Source organism: Rhinolophus sinicus, chromosome 15 (genome assembly GCF_057876585.1).
Source record: "Rhinolophus sinicus isolate RSI-liver-muscle chromosome 15, RSI-T2T, whole genome shotgun sequence".
In the NCBI taxonomy this organism is placed as follows: Eukaryota; Metazoa; Chordata; class Mammalia; order Chiroptera; family Rhinolophidae; genus Rhinolophus; species Rhinolophus sinicus.
Window position 1 is genome coordinate 10,098,291 of NC_142515.1, and position 22,901 is coordinate 10,121,191.

Consider the following 22,901-nt stretch of genomic DNA (forward strand, 5'->3'; position numbering starts at 1 on the left):
CTCCTGCGCCCCGCGCGCTGCGCCAGCCTAGCCAGCAGCCGGGAGGCTTTCATTCTGGGAGGGGGCGAGCGAGGCGCCGCCACGGGCCCCGGCGCTAATTGGCTGCCAACCAGTGCCCCCTGCGCCATGGGCGCCGCTCCGGACGCTGATTGGTGCAGCGGAGGTAGGGGGCGTGCCCTGTCAGCGCAGCTGGGCGGGGAGGGGAAAGTAAAGGATGGGAGAGCCGGGGTGGGGCAGGCGCTGGGGCCGGCCTTTGCCTGAGCTCTGTGCCCTGGGTTTGAACAGGTGACCTGGGGCTCCTTTGGCCTGGTGGTGAGACTTAACCAAGGAGGGGGGTATGCATGGCGATTAGGGAAGGCCCCAAGGTTCACGCACGCACCTCCCAACCTTTAATTCCCCGGCCCCAAAGCCCCTTCTCGCCTCCTGCCTTCTCACCAGCGTCAGCAAGAAAAACTGTGGGGAAGTAGGTAGGACTGGGCCCGATCTAAGGATGCTGTTTTAAAGTCAGAGCCGCTCAGTAATCAGGTAACTTCTGTTTGTACAGCGCTTTGGAGAGATTTCCACTGGATGAAATCCTCGCACAAACCTCTGAGGTTCACAGAGGTTGTGGTTCTCGCCTTACTAAGTAGTGGAAGGACGCAGCACTTTCCCACAGTACACAGCGGCCTCCCAACAGGTGTTCAGAGACTGGGTGGATGTAAGCTGCTGACTTAGGTGGGAATGGGGATTGGACCAGAAAACCTTCCAGCCCTAGGACTGGGGTGTGTGCGTGTGTCTGTGCGTGAAGCTCTCCTCCTTCAGCTATCACAATCTGGGGTGTATGTGCAGTTTGAAAAACCAAAGCATATTCAGCATCATAATTTAATACTTTGAAATAGGTACAATAGTTTTGTAAAAATAATGGGAAAAAATCAGAAGATTTTTGATTAGAAAGAGGCAAGTTGGTCATGCCCTTCTTAGGAGAAGGGGCAACATTTTCGTTTGTTTTCATGGGAAGTAGGTAAGTTTTAGGTACTAGATAGGGTCTTTGTAGGGTACTGTGGGACTTCGAACATGGCTCTTCAGGTGGCGGGTCTTCCCCCCCTCCTATTGAAACCGGAAGCCAGGTGGCTGGTGCTGGAGGTCCTCAATAGGTGTGAGGCCATGCTCACAGGTCTGGCTGTGCCCCACAGGTTTAGAATGGCCCCGCAGAGGATGACCAGAAACTAGTGCTGGCATTGGTTAATGTTAGATTGAACGAGAGAATCAGAATGTCAGCAGTGGAAGGGATCTCTGGGATCAGGGATCAGTCAATCTAATCTTACTTTACAGGAAGAAGAAAATGAGACTCAGAGAGGGACTTCTTTAAGGTCACATGGTGAATATGTACCAGCCAGAACTAGGACCTGGGCCCCAGCATGCCTGCTTTGGTGGCCTTCCTGCTATACCACGGACCCCAAAGGGATTTCAGACTATGAGTCTGTGTGTGCAGCAGCAAAAATCAAGTGTAGAACACAGAGGACACTGGAAGAAGAGAAGTGAGTTGGGGCCATGCCTTTGCTTAGGCCCGCACCCTCAGGTGCAGTGCAGGGTCCAGGCGGCAGGCGCAGGGAAGCACAAGAGGCAGTAATGTGATGCCTCTTCCGGCCACCTGTCCGTGGGAAGGGTTGTAGATGTGTTTTTCCAGTCTCTTCCTCACCTCCTCCCTAATGGTTGATTTAGGTCCTGAAACCAGGCAGTAATATTCTGCACTTGCCAACCCAGTTCCTTTTTCAAGTTTGTGTTGGCGCTCAAGTGAAAAAGTCATTCCTTTATTTCCTCCCCTTCTCCCACCAAAAATAAATAAAAGAGCCCGAGTGGCTTGGGGCTCTTGCCGAAGCGTGGCAGGTTTGCTGACACAACTCTGAGCTCTTACCATGAGAACGAGGCCCCCAGACTGGTAGGAAGCTTATTATTCTATAAATGGAAAATTCCTCTCTGTTCGCGCAGCCCTGCAGCCTGCATGCTTTCAAGGTATGCAGACAGTTCAAGTTCTGAGGAGTGGGAGCTACCGTTCTGAGAAAAACTTCTGCAAGGAAAGTTTAAAATCGCCTGCTGTTGTGTCTGATCCCGCTTGGTCAGGCCAAAGAGAGGATGGCAAAAGAGTGAGGCCTCTCTCCTCTCCTACGTGATTGTGTGTGTGGTTTTATAAGGGGAATAAAAACTTTTAAGTGAATGTGAGTAAGAACAAACGCCTTGATTTGGAGCTGCAGGCTGGGTGGGTGGGTACCGACAATTGCTAGAAGATGCCCTGGAAAGTGGTGGAAGGGAGCTCGTGGGTCCTGGGGGTCTGGCTGCGTTCTGTTTCCACAGGCTGTTGACCTTGCCCACTGTCTAATGCCAGTAGGTGTTTGACCCAGAAAGAATATTTGGAAGTGGAGCCAAAAGTGCATGAAGGCCTTTGTCACGTGCTCACCTCAGTGCACTGGGTGACCACAGGAAGGCCGGGGTGGGTGCCTGGTTCAGCTCTGGGTTAACTATAGTTACTTTTGTCGCCAAGCACAAGCCTCAGCCTGGCGGTGAGCTCTCTGGCTCTCGTTGAGGTGGAACTGACTTCAGAGATGTTCTTAGCACCTCCAAGGAAGTTGAAGTGCCTTTTGTTCCTTTCCAGAAGTCTGGAATGCAACAGAAATAGCCTGAGTGTGAAAGTGTCTTCAAGGGACACCTTTGGATTGGTGGAGGCAGGAAGACAGATCAGGACGGGCGTCATCTCAGAGGTGAGAGGGTGTTGCTCAGTTTCTCCTGGAATGGGCCTGCGTGGCACAGGCAGAAGGCTCTGGCAGGGTGGGTGCTGGGGAGGGCTGCTGGGCTCTTTGTCCCCACCTCTTCGCGTGGCCCCCAGCCTGGGCCATTTCCTTTACTGGCAGCAGAACTGAACCAGGAGAGGCAACACACAGACCTCAGGCGTCTTGAGGCTCTTCAGAAACATGAGGTCAGCCCTGGGGAATGAGGCGGCTTGGCAGGTGTCCAGGCAGCTACAGAGATGCTGTTTGTCAGGCTCTGGGTTCCCGCTGACTCGCCTGCCAAGCTCTTTCGAGGGGCAGGAAGTGCTTTGGCTCCCCAGCCGTGGAGCTTGGAGGCGGGTGAAGCGTAGCTGGGCACATTGGGGGCTCTCTTCTGTAACAGTGTTGACTTGGTCATTATCATGCCTCTGGCCAAGCTCCGAGAGTCCTGAGGACAGTCTCCTGCCCTCTGAGGGCTTACAGTCAGCCATGGTTGGTTGACAGGCACAAGGAGGTGACGTGGTAAGAGCTTGCCAGGCCGGTGGCCGGTTTTCTTCCTGGCCCTTCTGCAAAGTCGTTTGTGGCCTTGGACGACAGACGTAACCACTCTGGGCCCCAGCTCCTTCCTGTGATCAGTGAGGGGCTCATCGTGTGAAGTGACGGCCACTTTTCCGTTCTTGCTTACTTATTCTTGTTCTCTCGGCCTCAGGGATGAGCTGTGACAGGTGGAAGCCAGCAGAAACATCCCATTTCCCCCGGGCAAGATTGGGTTAGCAGAGGACCCTCTTCTGGTCCCTGCAATATAAGGGGACTTCTGTGAAGAGGACTCTGGGAGGGAGTTTGCTGTCTATTGAAAAAGGGCCTCACTTCTTCTGGACACCGGCAGGTTCTGGAGCTGAGGCCACGCTGAGGGCCAAATCTTAAGGACAAAAAGCTGACACACTGGTGATGGCTGACCAGAAAAGTGATTAAAAAAAAGCAATATTTTTGTTGCTGACCCGGTGACCTGTTACACAAGGTAAGTAAACGTCTTTGTTGTTTCAGCCACTGGGAGTTGGGTATTCTTTTACTTGCAGCTGAATTTATTCTAACTGAAACGTAGTAATAAGAAAAAAATGCATTTGGTAATTCTGTCAAAAGGGTTGGATACAATATTCTGGCCAGATGGAGGTGACAACCAGGTCAGAATTGTGTGTGTGTGTGGACAGAGCAGGAAGCAAGTCAGAGAACTGAGAACAGGTTTTGTCAGGCCCCTCCTCTCACCGCCCCTCCCCCCACCCCCCCACCTTGTGCTGAAGCCTCCCAGGTGATAGTAATGCCAGTGACACCACATCGTCAGACCAGGTGCTTTAGAGCTCGCTAGCGCGGCGGCCACGTGGGGCAGGTACCGTGATTGCCTCGTGTTACACATGGGGGAAGGCCGTGCAGCTCACACGCAGCAGGGCTCAGATTGAAACCTGGGTCCTTTCACTGCAAAGCTGGGCCAGTGCCTACTGGATGCCCCTGGTCAGCCTCTGGCCATGGGGCTTCTGGGGACACATGGGCGGGGCCAGTGGAAGCACAGGGGGCAGGGGCAGGAGGAGAGAGCACAGGGAGCTACCTGGGACAAAACTGGGTGCATTGCACCCTGTGTCTGATTGCCCCCTAAACAAAACCAATGCCATGTCAAAGCAGTCTGGATTTTTCTATTTATCCAGGAGTGGGCACTTTGGTACATGAGTAACCCTTTCTCTCTATAACGTACCCTCCCTCCCCCCAGGAGTGTGGTTTGCTTTTAGAAATCTGGATTGTCCCCATTTCGTTGAAATGCCTGGAAGCTGACAGCCTGAAGGGCAGATGTCCCCAGGCTGATGGTGCTGATAATAATAATAATAATAATAATAATAATAAATAATAATAATAATGACAACAACAGTAACTCTCAGGTTTGGAGCTCGTACAAGATACTCGGCAAGAACTCATATTATTTCTTAGATTCTTCCAGCAGTCCTACAATGATACCCATTTCACAAAAAAGAAGTGAAATTTGGGGAGGCAAAAAGAGTATACCCAACATCTCCTGGCTAGTGAGTGGGTGGGGTTTCTCCAAGGCCTGTGCTGTGAGCCACCATACTTCCTTGGCCATCTCCTGGCCCGTGGACATTCATTCCGTGAGAATTCACTGGGTTCTGCCTCCCACCTCCTCACGTGCTTTGCTGAATGGGACCATCAGCCTTCTCTTACTCATCTTCAACTCCTGCTGTCTGCAAGGGGAGAGGAATAAAAGCAGGGGCCCCTAGTGGGGCTGTTACACATAAAATGGTGAACTATGAGGTCAAGGTTGTTCTCCAGTGGGCCTGAGGGCTGGTTTCGGGGAGGGGAGAAGATGAGGTCAGTGAAGGGGGTGAGACCCGACTGCCAAGCAGGGCTGCTGTGTACAGTTCTGCAGGTTGTGCACTGCACAAGGGCTTCGCATCTGAAGGCAGAAGCCTTTAACTTCATAGATCTGGTAATACATACGCAAGTGAATCTATGATAGTTTTCTGGCAGATCTGGAGTGTCTTTTTCTAATGAAGTTAGTATATTATGGCAACTTTCTGACAGACGGGAAAAGATGTCTGATGGATGAAGTGCCTTTTCCCAGAATGCCTGCAGCTGTGGCTCTGGCCAGAGGTGTGAAATGCTAAGCTTCTTGAAAGCAGGCCTCAAGTTTGCCATTAGCCAGGTGCCCACGGGCCTTCCTAAAGCTTTGAGTGCGGATGTCTTCCTAATTGAGCTGCTCAGGCAGGGGCTGGGTACAGCAATGACGGGTGGATCAGCTGCTCCGTTGGGATGAACATTTTCAAGAGCGCTCCTCATTGTAGACATCTCCTGGTCTTACGTGTTCCTAGCGGTCCTGAGTTCCCTAGGGATGTCTTGTACCCTGACGGAGCCTGACCCTGATGGTTTTGAGTTGGCAGCAGTGCCTGTCCTGGGGCTCGTGTGGCTTAGTGACCAGAAAGAAGGCAGGTGGTGGCCGAGGCTGGAATACATTGAGCAGCCTTGAACATTTCCCTTCTCTGCACCTCAGATTCCTCTCATTGAAAGTAATTGGATGGCCGACATGTTTTCTTGGCTCTTTCCAGTTCTACAGTTTATTTGTTCACCCTCAAAGCCTGGGACTAAGACTGCCCTTCTCCTGAGCCCCACGAGCTTACACTCTAATTGGGCAGACAAGCAAACAGGTGACGATGCTTTGGTGGGAGGCATATTGGTTTTCTATGGCTGCTGTAACAAATTACCACCAATGCAGCGGCTTAAAACAACACACACTTATTTTCTTGCTGTCCTGAAGGTCAGCAGTGGGTCCCCCTGGGCTAAAGTCAGCTGTCTGCAGGGCTGCCTTCCTTTCTGGAGGCTCCTCGCCTCTTCCAGTTTCGAGAGGCCGCCTGCATTCCTTTGGCTCACGGCCCCCCATCCTTCTTCAAAGCCAGCAACAGCCGGTTAGTCCTTCTTACCTTCTTATGTTGCCATCTCTCTGTTTTTTTCTTCTGTCTCCCTCTTCTACTTTCAGAGACCCTTGTGATAACGTGGTGCACACAATTCAGGATCACCTCCCTTTTTTAAAAGCAGCTGATCGGCAACCTTAATGCCATCTCCACCTTGAGTTTCCCTTTGCCATGTCCAGTGACATACTCACAGGTGTGTGTGGCCACTGTTCTGCCGACCACACTAGCTATGTGACCTTGGGCAGGTTATTCTCTTGAACCTCAGTTTCTTCATTTATTACAGGGTTTCTTAACCTCAGCACTACTGACATTTATTGACATAAAGAAAGAGAACTCTTTGTTCCGGGGCTGTCCTATACATTGCAGGATATTGAGCAGCGTCTTTGGCTTCTGTCTATTAGATGACAGTAGAAACCTCCCCCTTTCCCACAATGTTACAACCCAAAATGACTTCAGACTTGGTCATGTGTCCCTTGGGGGCAAAGTCACCCCTGGTTGAGGACTGATTTATCGAATGGGTATATTTCTTACCTCATAGAGTGGTTACGAGGATCAGACACAAGCTTTAGCATAGTGACTGGTGCACAGCAAGGTCCCCTCAAGTGTTAGCTCTCTGCATTTTGCTTATCTGAATGCACATTACTGTTACAGTAATTAAAACAAAAGTATATTGGAAATACACTCTTAGCAGTTGGGCAATCGGCTTGAAGATGAAATTCCTACCCCCAAAGCCCAAAGATCTCTTTTCAATGGCAATATTACAAATAAATCTTAAGTACTCAAATAGTGGGTTGATCAAATAGTTCATTCCTATTCTGAAAAATTCTATAACAATTTAGACAAGGCTAATATTTTCTTTCATGTCTCCAACCCCCACCCTCTATCATTCCCTTTCCAGAGGTGACCCCTGAATGTGAGTGCCGTGAGTACAGGGACTTCATTTGTACTTTTCATCATTTTCTCTCCAGAGGTTGGAGTGGTGTAGACATTCTATTCATATTTGTTGAATGAATGAGTCAATGAGTGAGTTTAGTGTGTATTATTGCAGTTCTTTAAAAATTTTTGCTATGTAAATCTTAGTGGTTATTATTATACCCCCGTTCCGTAGTTTAGCAGCCACATGATCAAGTTACCTAACGTCACAGAACCTTAATAATTTTATCTGCAAAATGGGGCTAATACTATGACTGGCATGGGGTCTCTGTGAGGTATGCCAGGTCTTTGGCCATGCATTTACACGGGCACATGCACACTTTCCTTCAAGCTTAGTACATCTGAGATGCTATGTACTGTTCTGCAATTTGCTTTTTTCATTTAACACACCTTTGGAGCTTTCCAGGTCAGTGTATATAGAGCCTTCTTCTTTCAGCAGCTATGAAGATGAACCATGGTTTATTTAAGGGTTGGTATTGAACTCCCTTCTCTCCTCCTGTGTCTGGCAGGTGCTCAGCAAACAAATGTCTTTGCTGAATCACTGGGCAAAGTGGTCCGCAGGCTGGAGGAGCCGGCTGATATTTCAGTTTCCATCAACTGTGCAAATCTTTGAGTCTTTTTGGTTTGAATGTGTCAGAGTCTGGTCTGCACATCTACCCGAGATTATTTTTAGCCTTTCTGGCCAGGGGATCAGCTGCTCTATGGAAACGTACACTTTGGGCCTGAGGCTTGTGGGCACGTGTTGCTTTCAGCAGGCGTTCACAGCTCTTGAAGATATGCCTGGGCCTGTGCTGGCCCTGGCTCAGAAGCAGATATGGTACCTTGAGTTCCTGATTCTTCAAGCAGGACGGGGGGGTCTCCTGGAGTTGGCTCCAGCCAATGGGTACTGGATACCAGGGGGTCCTGGGTCTTTTCCTGGTCCTGCTCAGGCTGTCTCTATGATGGTGGTTGGATGCTGATGGGACATCTAACGCTCTGGCCTCGGCCTCTGCCCCAGCCCTCCCTCAGCTCCAAGCGTGCTGAGTGTTCACGTTTTCATGCCTTTGCATAAGCTGTTTTCTCTGCCAGGAATACCCTTCCCTGATTCTTTCAGGTATTCAAGGCTCAGTCAAATGTCCCCTCTTTGGTGGCGCTTCCCCCTTTCCCACCTGGGAAGAGCTGGTCACTTTCTTCTCTGAGTGACTAGGGACTTGATACCTGCTCCATCCTGGTCACCAGGTAGGGCTGCTACCTGTCTGCTCCCCTCACCAGATGGGGGGCTTCTGGAGGCAAGGAACCTTGGTGCCCTCCTCGTGCCTGGCATGTCATGGGACTTTGCAGATATCTGCTGGGGGAGGGAAGCTCAGTGACTGCAGAATAAAGACACTTTGAAACAGCAGGTGAACTGAGTGAGGCTACACAGGGGAGAACGAGCTGAGAAATCATGTGAGGAGGAAATACGGGCTGTCATAAAGAGGCCACTCAGCACTGACTCTCCTCAGATGATTCCCTCATCATCTTCAGAATGGTCCTTACAGGCTGGAGCCAGAAACCCGGAGCATCAGAGACTTTAATTCAACTCAGCTGAAATCTCTGTATTTTCTAGAAAAATACTAAAGAAGGATGGCAATCATTTCAGTGATATTTTAATTATATTATTTATAATATTATATATTATTATGATATTTTACATGTATCTAAACAACAAAGCCTCTCGGAGCACTCTCTAGGTTGGAAGTCATGTCAGATGAGCATAATATTGGTCACTTTTTGATGAGCACCTCCCCTGGTTTGTTCTGACCCCTAAAATCTCAGCTACCTGAGGTGAGGCTGAGAAGTGGGAAGTGAGTGAAAGGCCTTGGCTAACTATCTTAGAGTTCTACTGAAACATTTTTTTCTTTTTAACTGTGCAGAAGAGTCAGCTCCTCTCTAGAGACCTAATAACTCTTACTTTACATACGTTTGTAACAGGCTCCTTTATCTGGTTTCTCAGCTCAAACCATAAGGTGGTGGTGGTGGTATAGGAGGTTGAGGTGATGGGTTGAGCAAGGCCTGCTGAAAGCAGTGAGAAGCGGTAACTGAGACCCTGACGCTGAGGGAGGAGGCCAGCAAACTGTAAAACAGCTCTATTAGCACAGAGCCATTTAGCATTTGGACAAAAAACCCAACTTGCATCCAGTCACCTCTGTAGATATTACTGTATGATGGCAGGACACGATCATTTGGTAATGTTAATTCTGAATTGTTGGGAAAATATTAAATTTCAGTTTCTCTGTTCTGAACGAGGCAGGAAATGCATAGTGCGGTTTAGAAAATGATTAACACATAGTTTGGTGTTTGGAGTGTCTGTCGGGTACCTACGTTCACTTTATGTGAGATTTCTCCTTTCTCAAAACCAACAGGCAGATAATAGTGGTGGGTAATGTGTCCAGCACTGGCTAAGAGTTCTACCCCATTACCTCATTTAATCTCCAACAACCCAGGGAGGTGGGTATTATGGGTAATCCCGTTTTATAGATGTGAAGGGTGAGGCTCGGGTGTGGGGTTGGAGTGCAACACAAGGTCGCAAAGCTAGCAAGAGCGCGAAGGGACTTTGAACCCAGGTTAATAGACTCCAAAGCCAACGCTCTTAACCCATCAGCCCTCCTCTGAGGTGATTTTCCTCTCTTGCCTCAACAGACTGCAGCCCTGTTGGGTGTGTCTCCTGCTGTCCTTTAATCTCTTCGCTTCTCCCAGCTCCCTGGGAAGGTTCAAGGTGACAGAGTTGCCTCCCAGGAGGCTGGATGCATTGTCAGGGCCCCTGATGTCCACTACTGTGACATTTGCTAATGAATAGCTTGCTTCCTGGAACCAAAGAGCATTTATCTTCTAGCCACAGGAACACACACCACATGTCCCCTGACAGCCCCAAAATGAATCCTGACTGTCTGGATATGCTCAGGGTGTACCCACGGACTTGGGTTGAACTGGCCACACCTTATCTCTCAGCCAGAGGTAAAATCTAGGGCCATCTCTCTGCATAGTGATGGGGCCCAGCTGGGGGACAAGAGGTCGCAGTTCCTGGGAGGCAGGGTCCAGGGTCCTGGCCAGGAAGGCAGGGTGGCTGCACGGCGGGTTGCTCTGAGGTTGACGGTGTGTGAGCCCCGGATCTGCTGGGGGAGTCCAAGACTCGATCACACCACCTCCCCTTCCCTAGCTGCTGCTTCAGGCCCCCATGGTTGAACACAAGTGTCACCTTCAGAAGAGAACTCACCATACAGCAGCGTCATGGGCTGGGAAGGGCCCTGAGTGAGATGGAGCTGGGGGGGCTTTCTGACCCACCAGCATCTTACGAGCTGTTTCCCTCCTCCAGACCTCAGATTCCTCATCGTTAAATAAAAGGGTACATGGAGTAATGTTACTACATATCACGCTTTACAAGGTCACTGAACAGTATGACCTTCCCCCTTTTGTTAAAGGAAAATTTGGAAGGTGTAATTGCCTTTATTTTGTGTAAAAAAAATATAGAAATATGTAAAAGTATGTAAAAGTTTAGAAGAATATACATAAAATCGCTAACAGTGGTCATCTCCAGGTGCTGGGTTTCTGGGTGACTTTTTTGCAGTAATATCCTTATTTTTTTAAAATGCAAAAAATTCAAACCCAGAATGTTAGATTCCAAGTACTGTTCTCTTGGCTCGTCCATGCTGTTTCTTCTGCTATTAAAGCCTAACAGTGACTGTCCTCTCTTGTCCCTGGGGACTGTAGCCAGCTCACCACAAGGACCACGTCCATCTGCCAGAAAGCTCTTGGAAACTGTATTTGCCCATTCTGCCTCCTTCCTCCTGGTGGGTTCCCCGCGTGGCACACCCGAGTGTGCTTTCAGCTGGGATTTGGTGGTGCCAAACAAACTCCATTTTCAAAACAGCCAAGTGGAAGTCTGGATCCTGTAGATTTTTTCCCTTCTCACCGTGGCACACATTGCCCCCCCCCCCTAGGTTCATACCTCATGATAGTCCTGAAGAGGTGACAATTGGAGTAGGGTGAGGCAGGTGCGTGGAGCTCTGTGGCGTCTCCTTTCCTCTCTGTCCTAACTCAGCCTGCTATGACAGGACACCGTAGACTGAGTGACGTGTAAACAGCAGAAATTTATTTCTTCAAGTTCTGGAGGCTGGAAGTCCAAGATCAAAGCACTGTTTAATTTGGTATTTTGATGGGGGCCTGCTTCCTGGTTCACAGATGAGTGTCTTCTCCCTGTGTCCTCACATGGCCTCTTTTATAAGGGGCACTAATCCAATTCATGGGGGCTCCACCCTCATGACCTAACCACCTCCCAAATCCTACCTCTAAATACCATCACATTAGGGATTAGGTTTCAACATAGGAATTTGTGGGGGACACAAACATTCAATCTACAGCATTCTCCTTCTCAGCCACTCTCTGGGGTCACTCCTGCCCCACACCTTTTCCCTCTGCTCTCCTCTTTCTTCCCAGTAAATCCTGCTCTGCCATCAAGTCCAGCCTATGTATGAGGCCTCCTCAGCGAAGCCTTCGGCAGTTGACTGGAGAGGTGAGTTTCATCTGCCCAGCGTGCTTTCCCACACTCCTTCTTCGGGTTTCTCTGGAGAACTGTCTTAAGCCATGTGGTCCTGGTAGGGCTGTCAATCACAGCTCTTCCCCTACTGCAGGGGTGGGCATATGACACAGGCTGACCAATCAGATGATCTAACTCCCACAGCCACAGAGATTAGTACAGGGATGGGCATGTGACTCAAACAGGACCAGTCAGACTCTTCCCTGAGATGGATGTGAGAATACTGCAAAAGGGAAGTGCTCTTTTCATTGTCACTGCTCACTTGGGATGCTTTGAGTTTGCAGCTGCTAGTGGCCATCTTGCCTACATAGGAAGAGCACCTCCGTGCAGAAGAAAACCACATACAGGCAGAGCCCAAATGACATCATCGCACAGCTTCTGCATCCAGCTGTCCCTGAAGCAGATTCTCCTGGACTTCCCAGTTAGGTGAGCCAGTAAATCTCCCTTTTGTTTGAGCTGGTTTGATATGGGGTTCTGTTCCTTGCATCTGAGGGAGAACTGACCAGAACAACGTCCATGGCTTCCACCAGTGCCCCCACCATGCTCGTAACTCATATTTTTCCTTCTGTGCTACATTGTCGCCACTTGCTACTGTCCTCAGCCCACAGCTCTGAGACCATAGGTCATTAAATTTAGTGAAGGGTGATGGAGCGAATGGGGGAGGGATGGGTGCATATGGGCACCTTGAGACCCTTTCTGCAGCTGCTAATACTTCTATGCAAGGATAAGCCGGGTCTAACTTACCTCTCAAGGAGACTTTAAGAAAACAAACAACATCTGGCCCCACTGGCCAACATTCCTACTTCAGGAATGAGGCTGGGTTTGGGCAGAGCCTCGATGATCTGGTTCTGACTTGAGAGAACAGACAGAACTATCTGGAGGAATGGAGAGCCCAAAGCCATAGTTCTGGAACTTACGAGGGAAAGAGCTGACATCAGAGTGTGTGTGTGTTGGCCCCTTAGATAGCAGCCAGGAGCTGGCCAGGAGGTCAGAGGCAGGTCCCTGTGTGACACGGGGGCCGTGGTCGGGGACAGAGGTCCATTGGGATGGATGGAAAAGTGACTTCCTGCCAGGAATACTGACCATGTACAGCTTCAGCTCCTGGTGAAAAAGTTCAGATTTAATTCCTGAGTCGCAACCCTGGGGCATAGGTACTGTTTGCAGCGTGGCTACAGGAATAAAAGTGATGGATTTAAAAAAAAAAAAAGGAATCAGATGATCACCATGCTTCCCGGTCTGCAACTTGTACAAAGCTTGGCAGACAGTGGAAGAAATGTTTTCCTATAATAAATTAGAAAGTGTTTTCCTTGTTCCTTCAGCTGATCTTTCATAATAAATTTGACTGTGGTGTGGTGGGGCAGGATTCCTTTAAATAATTCTTCCCTGAAACATAACATCTGCTGGTCTCATATGGCCAGAAAGAACCCCTGATATGTCTGAAGTTGATGAAGATAAAATATTAATTTTATCATTTGCCCATATTTTGTTTTGATTTGGGGAAGTCACCCTCTCCTCCTTACACTAGCACTTATTAATATGGTGATTGTGACAGGTATTTGGTAAGTGCATGGGTGGTGACCTTAGCAGAAGGGTGGGAAGGCAGATCCATATTTAGAGATTCTATTCCAGTGAGAAGAAAGCGCCCTCCCTTTCCTGATAGAAGTGATCCAAAGTAATCAGTTTGCCACTGGATCACTGGCTGGTCCCCTTGGGAAATGGTGACATATCTGTAGTGAGATGAGTCTTGAGGAGGGGAAGTCCGTGTTGCTGAGCTCATGTGTGACCTCCATTCATCAAAGTGCCATGGCCACTTTGTTTGGTGTAGGTTCAGAGCCAGTGTCCAGTAATTCCTAAAAAGTCGAGTCATTTCTTCTCAGTGGACAGGAACCCGGGAAGCTGGTGGAAGGCTGTGCTGGGCCAGCAGAGCTCCTCCAGGGGACTGTGGCCGGTTGTATTTCCAGCCTTGGCTGTATTGCTTGTAGCCCAGCTCACGTGTTCTTGTGATGCCATTTTGCGACTCCTCCCCTGCGCGGTAGAGTCTCTGACCTCTCCCCGTGAATAAGGGCTGTCTTAGTTCTAAAACACAGCATGGCTGTGATGGTTACTGTTTCGTGCCAGTGTGACTGGGCTAAGGAACAACGTGATAGCTGGTAAAACATTATTTCTGGGTGTGTCTGTGACGGTGTCTCCAGGAGAGATTGGCATCTGAATTGGTGGACTGAGTAAAGCAGATGGCCCTCCCCTGTGAGGGTGGGTCTCATCCAGTCCACGGAGGGCCTGAAGAGAATGGAAAGGCAGAGGAAGGGCTAACTCACTCTCTCTGAGCTGAGACAGCCATCTCCTCCTGCCCTCAGACATCAGCACTCCTGGTCCTTGGGCTTTCGGACTCTTGTCAGGTCTTACGCCATCAGCTCCCCTGCTCCCAACGCCACCCAGCCCCGATTCTCAGGCCTTCACTACACCACTGGCTGGCCTGGTTCCCCAGATGGTAGATGCAGATTGTGGGACTTCTTGGCCTCCATGACTGTGTGAGACAGTTCCTATAATAAATCTCATATCTATCCATATATATCCAATTGGTTCTGTTTCTCTGGAGAACTTTGACTAATATAATCGCAGCAGTGATGGGGCTTGGCATCTGAGGCTAGGCTATAAAAAACGATCCAGTTTCCATCTGGTACATGACTGTCCATTTCTCTCTCTCTCTCTCTCTCTCTCTCTCTCTCTCTCTCTCTCTCTCTCTCTCTCTTTCAACGTGTGCCTTGGGAATCCTGAGCCAACATAGAAAAGTCTGGTTACCCTGAGGCTGCCATCCTGGGGAGAGGCCACATAAAGATGGAGAGAGATGGCTGAGGGGCCCTCCTGGCTGTTCCAGCACCAGCTGTTTGAGTTCTTTAACGACCAGACACCTGGATGAGCCTTCAGATGTTTCTAGGCCCAGCCTTTGCGTTGCCCAGCTGACACCAAGTAGGACAGAGATGAGCTATTCCCAGTGAGTTCTGCCCCAAATGCAGCTTTCGGAGCAGAATACATGTTTTAAGCTGTAGTTCTGGGGTGGTTTGGTACACAGCATTGCTTCCAGGGGCTCTGGGCCTCTGAACTGGCCTCTGCGAAGGGTAGAGGGCCTTTGACTACTGTGCTCAAACAAACCTTTGCTCACCAGACCTAGTACTTTCCTGTTTATGCAAATGAAGTCAGTAGCACAATGTCCATCTCTTTCAGTTCTAAGGACACCGTGATCGTGAGCCAGGACCAAGGACCCCTTCTTGTCAGGCCAGGAGTACTTGGTTCTGTTGCTCATCCCGGAAACCACGCCAGCCTTGTCTCTGGTGATTGAATACCATCGCTTGGCCTCCACTTCCTAGGAGTTCATCTTCCCTGTTTAATTTTGGAAACGCAGTGTGATGCAGCCATCATTCCTGGTCTACAGAGAATCACCTTCAGGGACGCCGCACACAGTAGGATCCCGAGTGTGAAGCATCTTGCCCTATCAGGCACTGTGTTGGAGCCGGTGTCCTTGGATAAAGACGAGTGACAGCTGGCCCTTACATAGTGGGGCAGTGGCTGGGTCTGGTTCAGGTGAGCATGTCCCCTCCAGGACTCAGTGAGGAAAGGAATCCAAGGACTGTCAGTGACCTCGTCAGTGTTCACCTATCATGGAAACAGGCAGTGGAGGGAGGCCAACCTGAACCACCGTGAGCTGCTGAGGACAAATGCCAGGGCATGAGCCCCACGGGTGCCACAGAGGGAAGGGCTAAAGGCACCTGAGATCACCCGGCGGGGTCCACAGAGCAGGGTGCTTCCACCAGAGCAGCTGGGCTGCAAATCAGTGGTGGGGAGGCCAATGGTAGGCCCTTCCTCCACCTTCTCCACCATGTGCAATGTATGTGGCTGCATTATTTGGGTGCCCCTTTGGAGACGCCACCTCTCATTCGTCAGCTACCTTCATCCTGCACCTGGCGTCCAGGGTCCTCACAGAGCCCTGGGTCACAGGGCTGCTCACGGAATGGGGCGAGGTCCGGGAGTGGTCAGAGCAGAAGAGCTGGCCAGTGGGGGTCAGGGCTAATGTGACCGAGAGACCACACCAGAACCCCTGCTCCCAGGTATAGAGGAGCAGGCGGTCCCAAGTGGTCCAGTACTGTGGCTCTCCATCAGGGCAATTTTGCCCCACGGGGGACATTTGGCAATGGTGGGGGACATTTTTAGTTGTCACAACTGGCTAGGATGCTTCTTGTGTCTAGTGGATAGATAGAGGCCAGGAGTGCTGCTAAACATCCCCAATGAACAGAACAGCCCCCACAACAAAGGTTGATCTGGCCTAAAATGTCATCAGTGACAAGGTGAGAGACCCTGCTCCAGGGTGAGCACCGAGGTGAAGAGCCTTGGTGTGTGGGCACCTCCAAAGGATATAGCAGAAAACTGTGTGACGCAATGACCAGGCAGAATGAAGCTCGCTCTGGAGCTGCCAGCTGGGGCCCACCTCTGCTCACTCCCTACAGGCCTTGCACTGGGAGGAATTTAGAAGCCAATAAGGAAGAACTGAAGGGATGGGGACCTCCTCAATTGATTAAGTTTCTACCATTCAGTAAAAAAAGGGGCATGCAACAGAAATTAAGTGCAACACAAAATCAGTTCCGCTGTAGATCTGAGAACTAGGTCTGTTGTAGCAGTTAACCCTGGCCGAGCGCTGTGTGAACCATCCCATTTCATCTATGCGTAGTTGGGTTGTTATCCCCTTCTTGTTTTAGGGGAAGCCGTGGCTCAGAGAAGGGAAACAACACGCCCAAGGTCTCAGCTGGTAAGTGGTGGTGCCGGGATTTGAACCCAGGTCTGCCTGAGTGCAGGTGCAGTGCCCCCCCCCGCAGGTGTTTCTATTCATGGATAGGTTTGTGTAGGGCCCCGTCTCTCAGCCCGAGTTTTCCCAGGCTGATCCCTGGACCAGGTGGGCAGGCCTACAACAGCAGCTCACTGACCCTCGCCTGGGAGCTCACTGGGTTGGGAACACCAGAATCACTGCTGTTTCCTCAACACATCCTTTGCCAAGGCCTTGTTTCTGAGCGTGGCCCCTATTTCCTCCAAAGAGATGTAAGAATGCTTCAGTGTCATCACCAGGAGTTTGTGCCTTCCCTTGTCATACACTGGGCACTCCAGGAGTGAGGCTGTATATAGGGGAAGCAGCCCCAGATCCACTCTCTGGCCTGGGCTTGTCCCTCCCAAGACTCTAGGCCTTTACTCTCCCCCTTCAGGGCACTAACTGGGCACCTTGGTATAGTCCTGAAAAGAGGCGGGAACTTCAGCTGCAGAGAAGACAAGAGGCTCCAAAGGTTCCTGGGGAGGCCTTCTTGGCCACATATCCTCAAAGTTACATAGTGACAATGGCTGAGCTTCTGCTCTCCTCAACCCTGGCCAGCTAGCTGTCTGCTGTTCAGCCTTTATCCGGGGCCCCCAATCAGCTGAACCATGCCCTGTTGATGTCTCTCTTCCAGAGTATATCATTGATGTAGGGGAGGAAATAAATTTTACTCTTAGGTTCTGCCTCTGAGGCCTGCAAATTAAACTGACAAATGACAGATTAAACTGACAAATGATGGGAGAAAAGGCATACAAATGTTATTTGATGTTAATATTTTAATTTTTCTGTGCATGGAGGTCTTCATAGAAAAGAAGTGAAGGGAGCATTTGAGAGCTTGCTCCCCAGCATACGTTTGGTCAGACAATTAAGTTCACGAAGTTTCCACTGTGTACTTACATGGTGGAAAGTTCACAAATTTAATTGTCTGACCCCAGTATGTCATCAGGTTGGCTCAAATAAACTCTTATTTAAAACAAAAACAAAAGAGAGAGAGAGAGACATGAAGACCCAAAGAAACAGACCTGGGGATTTATATACCATTTAACTTCATTTAGAACCATTTGGGTTTCTAGGGGTGATAAATTGTGGGAAGGTCAATATATGGGGGGAAACTAATGAAGTAAGGGTTATTTTAGAAAGGTTTGCCTAGACCCATCTCAGTGCTGACTTTCCGTCTGCAGTGATAATAAGGGTTGTTCTCCTTGTATGGGAGTGGGGAGGGGGACACTGTCACAAAGGGAAATTTATGTCCTGCTTTTAGGCTAACGGGGGAGAGCGCTGTGTCTGCTGTTCAACTGTCTTCAGCTCAAAGCCACATGCCAAAATAGGCCAAAGGGGCCTATTTTGGGGTGGAATATTCCGGTCCACTTCACTACCCACGCCTCACCACAGGTCCACATATTTGCCCACACTTCTGTCAATGATGTCCTGGCAGCTGGAATCAAATTGCCCTAGAGAAGGCGACGGTGCAGTGAGGGAGCAGGAGGGGTCTCCTGGGCACCAGGCTTAGGAGCTGGGCTTTGCTGTTCACATGCTGAGAGGCCTCAGGCGGAGTTTTCCTTTTGCTGAAGCCGTGGCCTTATCCATAATACAGAGTAGGTGGTCCCCAGCAGGCTGGTGTGAGGATATGGTGAGACTGCAGAGGAAGGCATTCGGTAAACCATGGAGTGTTGTAGGGGGCGCAGTGGCTCCTCAGCCTTTCCTCCTAGTGCTGACCTTTCCAGGAAATGCTGGTCCTTTGTCACCCCACTGTCAGACAAGCTGGGATGGGGACAGCAGTGAAACGAACGGGCCTGATTGACTCCAGCCAAAGCTGCTGGCGGGGAGGGGGGGGGGGGGGGGGCGCCTGGACGCACTGTCTGAAGGGCGCCCCCTGGTGTCCATCACCCCAGGCCCTTCCCACACTGGGCCTTGTGTGGGAAGGACGCGGTGATGGGCTCCTCCTCTCCTGAGTTTATATTCTCTTTTCCAGATGGAGTTTCACCCTGCAATGTAAAATAGGACTTCCTGTGCTGAGCCAGTTCTGATGGACCACCCTCCCGCTTTCCTTATGTACCAGGATCTAATATGCACAGGAGCAAATGGTAAATGACAGCCGTGGTTCCTGTTCAAGCCCCTGGAGCATATACTTTCTGTGTCCTGTTTACAGAATCTTTGCCTACCCCAAGGTCATGAAAGTAGTCTCCCAATTACTTTCTAGAAGATTTTGTTTTACTTTCCATGGTTTCCACTTAAAAAACACAAAAACCTGAAATGTTTTTCCCCCCTTCTTCCGTCTCTTTCGTTACAGTCCCTGCTCCTGCTTTCCACCAAAATGTCAAGGAGTTCCCATTTCCTCAGGTGAATGGGGAGGAGACAGGAAAGGAAATTTATCTGGGGTTTGTTTTGCATGAATAGCTTGAAGCCCAGCTTTAGCAAACCAACCTTATCAGAAGGAGATCTGGCAGAAATGCTATTTTTCTCCTCCTGCCCTTTCCCTTCTCTGCTCCCCGTTTTTCTAGGGCTGCTCCACCCCAGGCCAAGTGAATCAGAATCGTTGGGGATGAGACCAGGCCTGGGTGTTGTGGGGTTTCTTTTGCGGTGTCCCAGCTGATTCTAATAGGCAGCCAGGGCTGAGAACCAATGCCTCAGGGTAATTATCATTAGCGCCAGAAATCCCAGAGGCCATAGACACTGTAGAGGGAACAGCAGCAGCTGCAGTGACATCACGGGGATGTCTCTCTCTTTCCTTTTTCCTGTGGTCCTTCCCCGTGGCTCCTGTTTGAGGCCCTAACCTCAGAGTCATAAGGTGGCTGCAGCAGCTCCAGGATTCACTTCCTGTAGCTTCAAGTCTTCTGGAAAGTTTGTTGTGGATGAAAAAGGGGTGCTGCAATACATCTAACTGCAAGTAACCTCACAGGGTGATCTGATCATGAATAATTCCCAACTGGGCAGGTCATGGTGGGTAGTCATGCCCCCCGCCTGTAACTTCTTTTGTGAGAGCTCTTTAAGCCAGCCCTGTGGGTTGTTCTCATGCAATCTATGTAACACGCCTTTGAAATGTTAGAAGTAATCCTTTCTTCCAGACCCCTGGAAGGTGTAACCACCCGCAAGAGCGTACATAATTTAGCTAACTGTCCTGTAATCCAGTGTCCGCCTTGCTTTCTCCCACCTTCGTGTAATCTTCCTTCCATCCCCTCCTTCATTCCAAATGCATTAAAAAACTGCCAACTCTTGCTCTCCGTTCTCTGCTTTTCTACAAGTGTCTTCTGGTTTCTACTTCCATATTCCAATGTGTATGGTGCTCTTTCTTGATTTTTCCGTTTCCGACATTGATGACGTCCTACTCTGGAAGATGGGGATTTCTCCCCTGCCCTGGTCTGCCAGGCCCTAATTCCCCCAACCTGTGAATATGGTACTTTATGTGGCCAGGGAGACTTTGCAGATGTGATTCACATTAAGAACCTTAAAATGGGGAGATGATCCTGGAATATTTGGGTGGGCTCACTCTAGTCCCCTGAGTCCTTAAAAGTGACTCGCGGTACAGTGGGTCAGAGATGTGACAAAGGAAGAAGAGGCAGGAGAGAGTTGCAGCCTCTGTTGCTGGATTTGAAGATGGAGAAAAGGGGCCTGAGTCAAGGAGTGTGCAGCCTCCAGAAGTAGGAACAGGCCTCTGCTGACAGCAAGGAAACAGAGACCTCAGTGCTACCCTCTGCCCACAGCCTGAATGAGCAAAGCAATGGATTCTCTCCTAGAGCTTCCAGAAGGAATACAGCCCTGCTGACACCTTGATTTTCACCCAGGGAGACCCCTTCCACCCAGAATGGCAGGAAAGTAAGGCTGTATTGTTTTAAGCCACGATGTTGGTGGTCATTTGTTACAGCAGCCACAGAAAACTACACCTTCCACCCTGAGACACACACTTGCCCTGCCCCTTCTCCATCTGATATATTTATAACTTTATATGAGGCTTCAATGTTTACATTAATGTTAAATATTGTTCCCAGCTAATCCATATAGTGTACCATGATTATGTATTTTTCTTATACAATTTTTTGTTGTTTTCCTTGGAATTAATAATGGTCTTTTTTGTTTGCTTAATTTTCTGTATACTTATGAATTCAGCCTTAGCTATTTGGTCACAGTCTATCCATCATATGCTTAGTTGCAAAAAACAGAACACCCTCCAGCTAGAAGATGAATTCATTATAGGATGTTGACTAGCTCCAGTATCCCCAGGCGGGAGGGGGGTCAGTCAGGCCTGGGGACATCACAGCCAGAGACAGTGCTCAGACCACCTGGTTGGATGTCAGGGAGGTCAGTTTTTCACTGCTGCTGTCTTTGAAGGTTAAATGCCTCCCCTTTACCTCCTGAAAAGCAGGTGTTTCTCATCGACACCTGCTTCTTTACATTGTTTTCTTTCTCCAGAAATGAAATCTCATGTGGATTCACTGATTGGTGGGGCCAAGGTCACATGTTCACACCTAGCTGCAAGGGAGACAGAGAACACTCTAAATTCTCCTGGATTAGTTGCTCTCTAGATCTGCTGCACAGCAGCCATCCTCAGATCTCCCTTCCACATCTTTCTGGATTTTTTTCTTTGCTCTTCTCCTGTGATGGACGCCTTGCTTCCTGGATTCCATGTCTTCCTCTTTCACATTTTGGTGGTACGTATCCTCGGTAACGTTCTGAAAAAGGGTACACAAGAGAGCCGTGTAAATTCTTGCAAGTCTGAAAATGTCTATTCTGTTCTTCCAGTTAATTGACAGTTTAGCTATTACAAATAACAGGGTTTTAGATTTAAAATACTTTTCTTCAGAATTTTCAGTTGTTCCACTGTCTTCTAGCATCGAATAGAGAGAAACTCAATACCATCATAATTTTTGATACTTTGTATGTAGATATTTTTCCCTCTTCACTGTGGAAACTTGTAGAATCATCTCTCTGAAAATTTTTTATTTTGCACTGAAGTTGCTCTTTTTTATTCCTTCCATTATGAAACATCTTTTTTTTTTAAATTAAAGTTTATTGGGGTAACAATTGTTGGTAAAGTTACATAGATTTCAGGTGTACAATTCTGTAATACATCATCTGTATCTCACATTATGTGCTCACCACCCAAGGTCAGTTCTCCTTCCATCACCATATATTTGATCCCGATCTCTCAGAAATGTAATCATCACATGCTTTCTTGGAGGTTTTTGTTTTATCCATTATGTTGGTACTTGGTCAGCCTTTCAACCTGGAAACTCAGGTCCTTCATCTTGAATTATTTCTTTTGATGTTTTCTCCCCTCTGTTTCCTTTCTCTTCTTGGGATGCCTATTTTGATGTTGGGCCTCTTGAAGTCTGAGTGTTTCCTTTTTAAAATAGTATCTTGTTCTGATTTCATGGATTTAATTTTTTTCCTATTTTATTTTTTGATCATCTAAGATCTGAGAAATTAATGATTTCCCCCTTTCTCCCAAAGATTTTTCTCTTCCTGTATAGTCTGTTTCCTCACACTTGCTTGTATATACTTGATTGTTTTGGTCTGTCTTTCATGTTAGAAGTTTTCCTCAGGTATCTGGTGACTCTTGCCTGTCTAGTCATATTTAAAAATAGACACTAAAATGTTGATTTGTCACTCTGACAGAATGAATAGGCTTGTCAACTTCAGGCTTCCTTTTTCAGTGTTTTTCATTTCAGTGATTTTTTAACTTTTGCTGCACATTAGAATCACCCTGGGAGCTCTTATAACTATGATGCCTGACCCCTCCCCGATTAATTAAATCAGAATCCCTGAAGGGTGGGGCTCTGGGCTTGGTATGTTTGCAAAGCTCCCCAGGTAATTCTAATTGCAGGTAAAGTTGAGAGCCCTGTTGTAGGATGATTTAGTTCAGCTGTCTCGAGAAACTAGTAACAACAGCAACATGAGTAGAATCTGTAAACTTGTAATCATTCATGTCAAACACAGTATACTATTTCCCCCATCTAAAACACAAATGGGGGGAAATAAAGCAGGAAATTGTGTTTTCTCTGACAGAAGTCAATTCCAAATTACGTATTCCTGAAAGAAAAGCAGGGAAAAAAAAAGATTTTTTTTAAAAAAGATTTTATTAGGGAAGGGGAACAGGACTTTACTGGGGAACAGTATGTATTTCCAGGACTTTTTTCCAAGTCAAGTTGTTGTCCTTTCAATCTTAGTTGTGGAGGGTGCAGTTCCGCTTCAAGTTGTTGTCCTTTCAGTCTTAGTTGTGGAGGGTGCATCTCAGCTCCAGGTCCAGTTGCCATTGCTAGTTGCACCATCCCTTGCGGGAGTCGAGGAATCCAACTGGCAACCTTGTGGTTGAGAGGACGCGCTCCAACCAACAACTGAGCCATCTGGAAGGCAGCTTG

General features: G+C 48.7%; 1 protein-coding gene across 2 annotated transcripts in view; it reads left to right on the plus strand.

The window, feature by feature from the left end:
* CACUL1 (CDK2 associated cullin domain 1) overlaps positions 1-22,901 on the plus strand; it is a 227,540-nt gene that overhangs the window by 549 nt on the left and 204,090 nt on the right. The window contains exons 2-7 of one of the 2 annotated variants that reach the window (XM_074338983.2): positions 2,630-2,735; positions 3,628-3,759; positions 11,594-11,669; positions 11,978-12,119; positions 14,916-16,491; positions 18,518-18,629. The gene's annotated coding sequence lies outside the window, so the exon portion shown is untranslated. The remainder of the gene's footprint in view (positions 1-2,629; positions 2,736-3,627; positions 3,760-11,593; positions 11,670-11,977; positions 12,120-14,915; positions 16,492-18,517; positions 18,630-22,901) is intronic. The other variant, XM_088791834.1, reaches the window with a different exon arrangement.